This window comes from Calidris pugnax, unplaced genomic scaffold (genome assembly GCF_001431845.1).
Source record: "Calidris pugnax isolate Ruff unplaced genomic scaffold, ASM143184v1 scaffold54, whole genome shotgun sequence".
Lineage (NCBI taxonomy): Eukaryota > Metazoa > Chordata > Aves > Charadriiformes > Scolopacidae > Calidris > Calidris pugnax.
In genome coordinates, this window is record NW_015090864.1 from 10,218,806 (window position 1) to 10,224,805 (window position 6,000).

The window sequence follows — 6,000 nt, forward strand, 5'->3', positions numbered from 1 at the left end:
TAAAATTCCATGGAGCCTTACAAAAAGCCCCACCAAAATGGAACAATGTCTACAGGAGAAAAACTACAGACATTTAATTACTGAGCAAGGTTTTAATCAAACCTCTCTATTTTCCTTCATGATAACAAAAGAGATGTTTCGGCACTGGGCCAAGAATATAACTGTAAATTTACATGTTCTTTTGCTTCCGAAGAAAAGAGGTTAAAAATTCATTTTTAGCTCAATGTAGTAATTATTTAAAATCTCTGACACAAACTGTTGAAATGTTAAATGTATTTAAAATTTAAATGTGAAACAAAAGGAAAAAATGGGATAACATTGAGAAAAGGCCGTTTCTCTTCCCCATGGGGTCTTTAAGGATTACTATTTTTCATAACATCGGGTGAATCAATTTCTAGAACAGAGTCAAAATGTGGTGTGGTTTCCAGGTCCCCACGTTTGGCTCCCTCTGGGCCACCCACCCTGCAGCCACCTCAGCCCAGCGCAGAAAGCCACGGCACAAGTTCTCCACCACCCTCACTTCCAGTCAAGCAGTTCTCAAGTGAAATGTAAAACTTTTTGCATTTCTTCTGTGGTGGAGCAATTTAACCCATTGGCAGAGTTAAAGACAACTTTCCAATGGGAACGTTCTAAACACTATCACCTAATTGGACAATATACTGAAATCTACGACCATGTAAGTTATCCGTTGACCATTTAAGTACATTTAGTCATACATACATATTCAGCCACATCTGGCCTACGATACTGTATTCTTCCATCTGCAGCCTCTGTTTAAAAAATGTATGAACTAAGCCAACTGCAAAGCTCTTTTGTGCAAATACTGTCAGCAGTTCACAGTCACGGATGATGGTTGTAACTGGTATAGAGCACAGAAATAAAGTAAAAAGCTTCCCCAGAAAAACCAACTTGCTTAAAAATTTTGCAACGTAGTTCCATGCTTTTTAAAGTATATAGATTTAGTCTAAGTACCATTCCATTCTTCCACTCGAGTGGCCAAGGTAACATCATTAGTCTTTGTTCATTTATATTTTTTTAGGAACAAAGTGAAGCTTTTTCTAAGTAGGGTAACAAAGCAGAAAATTTTAAGAAAAATGAAGGGGAAAATTTGCCTAGCATCATAACCTTAGTTTAGACAATTTTTGACAATCCCCATGTACACATTTATCAGAAAGATTTTGAATAATTCATGTAAAAATGGCACATCAAGAACACAACGTTTGGCCAATGACTTCGAGAACAAAGCCCTAAGCTGTAACCCGAGTGCTGGAAGAAAAGAAAATCAGCCACAGCTTTATCCCAGCACTTAATACACTTCCATCTCCCAGAAACCTCCAGCAGTTACACCTTGTGCCTTCAAGTGAGTTATCTCCACTCTCACCACTAATCTGCAGAAGGGACTGAGGCTCTCCTGGGCAGGGAGAGACTCTCTCACAGCCAGTTTTCCCCCCACACTAGTTGGGGGTTTTGCCAGGTTTTGAATGTAGAAAATTCTACATTTGAATGTAGGGTAAAAAAAAAATAAATATAATCTCTAGGAAAGGCAACGCCACAGGAGTAAATCCCTGCACGGGATGTCTGTGGTGAAGTGATGGGGTGGATGATCCCGGGGAGTGTGACTGGCAGCACAGCACTCTGCCGAGCCAAACGCCGCGGGCACCGCACGTCCCTCCATCCCAGGAGATGCCCGTCTTCCTGCAGAGCTGCTTTCCACTTCCAGTCTTAACTCTCCTCTTCATTTCTTTGCAGAAACATCATCATTTGGCTGTTCCCATGACCTACTTACTCAATAGTGCATCTTTTCCTCCTGGAAGCAACTTAACACTATCACTGATAAAAAGCTAAAGCAGACAAAGAATCGTCTATACAGACTGCAGGTAAAAAGACATTTGGAAAAAAAAAAAAAAAGACAGATTTTATGAGTATTCTAATATATCTGGAACAAAATGGCATAAACCTACCTTCAGCTAACAAGAAACCGGCTGCAGTTAATTTTAAAACAACAATACTGGAAAAATAATGAGAGGTGGAGAAGCAGAAGGCCAAGCGAGAAGAGTTAAATCTGCAGTGCCTTAAAATAAGCACACGTGAACTGCAAGACAGCCATCCTGACAGAGGCCATAACGCTCCAGGACAGTATTCCCACCCCACCACTGGCACCAGCAGAGAACGACGCTTAAGCTCGTGCTTAACTCTGGGCCCTCAGCTGACCCCAGCAGCTACGGTCTATCGGTTTGACAGTCTGCCATTCCAACTCAGCTGACAACAGCCAAGTACCAGCACAATATTCACATGCTTAAAATTAGTCGTGCTCAAGTGCTTCGAGGTAGTGGTTCCATACCTCCACCTCATCGCTTAATTAAACCACCCCATTGCAACTCATTCCTCTGTTCCTAAAAATGGAGCAGGAAGATGTTTTAAAATGTCAAAATGTTATGAACAATTTTGATGCCTTTTCCAGTTCTCAGTATTTCAGATAGTCGCTGTCAGCCGCGTCCCAGTGTATCCACCAGCCCAACTGATAGCAGTTATCAGGGCACCACGGAAAATGTGCGTGCACGCTGCTATGGATGGTATGTATTGCACGGCACGGTTCCACCTCACGTGGTTAGATAGGACTAGTCAGTACATTTAGAGGTGTTAAAAGTTAATATATCTGTCAAACGTCAGGCGGCGGTCTCTCTGCCTGGCTTTTACTTACAAAGCCGTTTTGCCTAGGAAGTGGCTTGGTTTAAAGTTCTGCTTTTTACCTTGGCACAGTCGAAACTCCTACAAGTTACTGTTTGCGCCTGTGTAAACTTATTCTCGCAAGTTCAGAAGACACAGATGCCTGTTGGAGGGGGAGGTGAGTACAGCCTGAATTAGAGCTCAGGCTTGCTGCTAGCGCTGGAGCAGGAATGAAGCGCCATCAATCACAAAACCCCAGTGCTTGGAGTCAACCTTCTGAAGGACCTGGTCCCTTCCTTCCTGAATGGGCAACAAATCAAAGATTGCATCGTCTTCATTTCCCTCTTCCAAATATATTTCATCAAAACACACCAGATCTAAACAACAGGATTTGAAGGTGCTAGCAACAGTTCAGTGCTATTGGGATGGGGGGAAACGAGACCGGAGCGCGCTGGCGAGCCGGCTGTTAGGGCTGCACACATCCAGCTGTGCCTCCCCAAATTCTGGTCTTTTCATGTGCTTTCTAAACTCCATAAAAGTTTTTTATGTTTTGGTTTTTATCTTTCTAACTTGTATCATATTCATAAAAGATTATAAAGGGTTTTGTAATTCAGGAGAAAGAACAGTCAAGTGTGTGGTTACCTTGTAAGAAACTGGAGTTTTGTTTTTGTTACTGTGCACTTTAATTCTGTAAATTTTACTAGAAAATGCAGCTGTTTTCAATGAAAACCCTTATTCAAGTGAAAAATTGTATTTATAATTGTTTATTAAAATTGCATTTTTGCTCTAATACTATCACACACTACTCCAAGCAAATGCAACCACATCTTGTCCTAGCATTCCTTTAACTTACATTTCTAAAGCAAGACTTCTCTGCAGAACTTTTCTTTTAAGACTCGATTACTTTTTGCCTGGAATAAATATGAAAACCACTTAAGACCTGAGGTTTGCAAACACTTAGCCCACATCTACCGAGACCTTTTGAAGACCAAGGTGGGCTGGCCGACCATTGGCCAGCTCCACCAGAAGCCGTGGTAGCCACGTTAGTGCTGTGCCTCAGAGAACACCTCCGGCTCCCCGGCAGGCAGGCTCTGCCGTCAGCAGAGGGAACCCCCTGAAGCAGTTCTCAACTCCAATCTATTGCTAACAGTTACTGCACTGGAAATGCATTCCTTAGATTACGCTTCCTACTCAAAAACGAGAAGCAAATTTCTTCTCTTCCACTGCTAAGCAAAGTTTTAGCAAAAAAAAAAACAAACCTCCAAACAACAGAACCATATGGGGAGCAGAAAAAACAACCACAAACATTTTTTCTTCATTCAGGATCACCTAAAAGATCAACGGGACATAAATTATTTGTGAGCCTAGCTATTTCTGTAAACGCTACTGAATGTTACATCAAAGGCAAAGCAAAAAGGCCATGAAAAACAGTACAAACTAATTTCCCCTAACCTACTTCAGTCACTGACTTCGTAGGTGTTTCTTCTAATGGAAATAAAAATATTTCTATGTGCGTCATTTTGAAACTGATATTATTTAAACACATCCCTCCCTACGTATTCAGGATAACTCCAAAGTGTCATGATATTTTCTGTATATGCTGCAACACTCGGGCAAAGTGTGGTGTGTTAAGTATGGTATGTTTCCCTTATTGCATCTTTCCTTCATTTTGGTTTAACATTACTTTATATATTTGTGTATTATATCCACAGCTACACAATTTTGCAACACAAAGTCCAGGTAGAAACTTTCAAAATGCAAAGCAAAGAGTCAGCCACTAGGCTGATGTTTATAAAATACTACTGATTTTATGGAAAACAGTCAAAGTACAGGGAAAAAGCACTGCTCTGCACACAACAGCTGTGACATGCCACAAATAAACATTCCTTACCCTTCCTCAGGCAAGTCCTTCTCCCGCCCGGAATCTCCGAGTCGGAGGCATTCCCAAAGATGAAGGGGAAGGAGGGCTCAGAGGGGCTGCCTGGCTCTCCCTCCGCAGGGCAGGGGGCTCAGCCCAGTGCTCCCCAAGGCTCAGCAGGGGCTGTGGGTGACCACGCTGCTCCGGCACAGGGAAACGACGCACCCAGTATGGAACTGCTCCCCTTACACGCCTATTTTGTGATAAAACAACTTTAAAAATAACTGGACACTTATAATTCAAACGAAAAGCAAGCCAGTGACCCTGGAAAAAAACTACCCAGGCCCGTAATTTGACACGGTAAAATACGTTCTCTCTTTCTGTAGAAGCGCTCAACACGCTATTGCTAAAAATATGAATTTTGCTGTTTATCTACTTCAGACACATTAAGGTTATCATAAGATTATTGTTTTTAATGATCAATAAGAGGTTAAAAAAAAAATCATTACATTTTATTTGTTCACATGCAGCTGAAAAGGAAAGCACAGTTGTTTTTAATTAGACTATTGGCCTTTGTCAAAACTTGCTAAACCAATTCTGAATCCTTTCCTGCTTGAGAGCGCCTGAAGGCTCTCTGTAATTAGGGTGCTGCTGGTGTGCCGAGGGGCAAACGGGAAATTGCTGCTTTAGAGCACCCTTTTGGTGGCAGTGCACAGAAAATCCATCATCTTACTTGCTGTCCACATTCCAAGGAAATAATACTTTCACAAATGTCTGAAAGAGTCCAAACTTTGATTAGCTTAGAAAAGACAGAAATCTAGTTCTGTTGTGCTAAAAACTGGGATTTCCATCTGCAGATGGACCTGGCCGTCCAATCTGTGTCCCAAAGTGCTGCGGTATCTGACTGTGTTTCTCCAATAAACAATATATTACAGTTCTGGCTGTTGCCATCTGGCAAAACTGTTTGAGTCTAAATTTCATAAATCACCATCCCTCTTAATTATTTGGGGCATATTCTGCAAGCAGACAACTTATCACAGCTATTAATGTGATTTACTATATCTAAATTAGATTCAATTCGCTGAGAAATCTTGGAAGTCATTGCACAATTCAGTTCTTTAACACAATGCAGTCTTCATTTCATAACCTAAGAGTAGCTGATAATGATGTTTTCTGTACTAACTGCTTACAGTTACTGCCTTTAGCTTCTTTTACAGTTTCACAGGAAAAGAAAAGCTGGAGCTCAGCTTCACCCCTTACCACTCAAGAGCCACCTCCAGCACACTCACTAGCGCACAGCATAGCCCAGTGCTGCTTCCACATATTCTACGTCTATATTTAAATTTATATATTTCTATTTAAACTAATTTAATAAAAAATTAACAATGACGTTAAACAATAAACACCATTTCTACACGTGGACTGCACATACTCAACTACATCTGCTCTTCTCAGATCCTGGAATGACAGTGACT

General features: G+C 41.3%; 1 protein-coding gene across 4 annotated transcripts in view; it reads right to left on the minus strand.

Annotated features, from left to right (window-relative positions):
• DIP2C (disco interacting protein 2 homolog C) overlaps positions 1-4,723 on the minus strand; it is a 190,638-nt gene extending 185,915 nt beyond the window's left edge. For 2 of the 4 annotated variants that reach the window (XM_014945018.1, XM_014945017.1), the window contains exon 1: positions 4,559-4,721. The gene's annotated coding sequence lies outside the window, so the exon portion shown is untranslated. Of the gene's footprint in view, positions 1-4,558 lie in introns of all 4 variants that reach the window. The other 2 variants (XM_014945016.1, XM_014945015.1) reach the window with 2 other exon arrangements.
• Between the last annotated feature and the right edge of the window lie 1,277 nt (positions 4,724-6,000).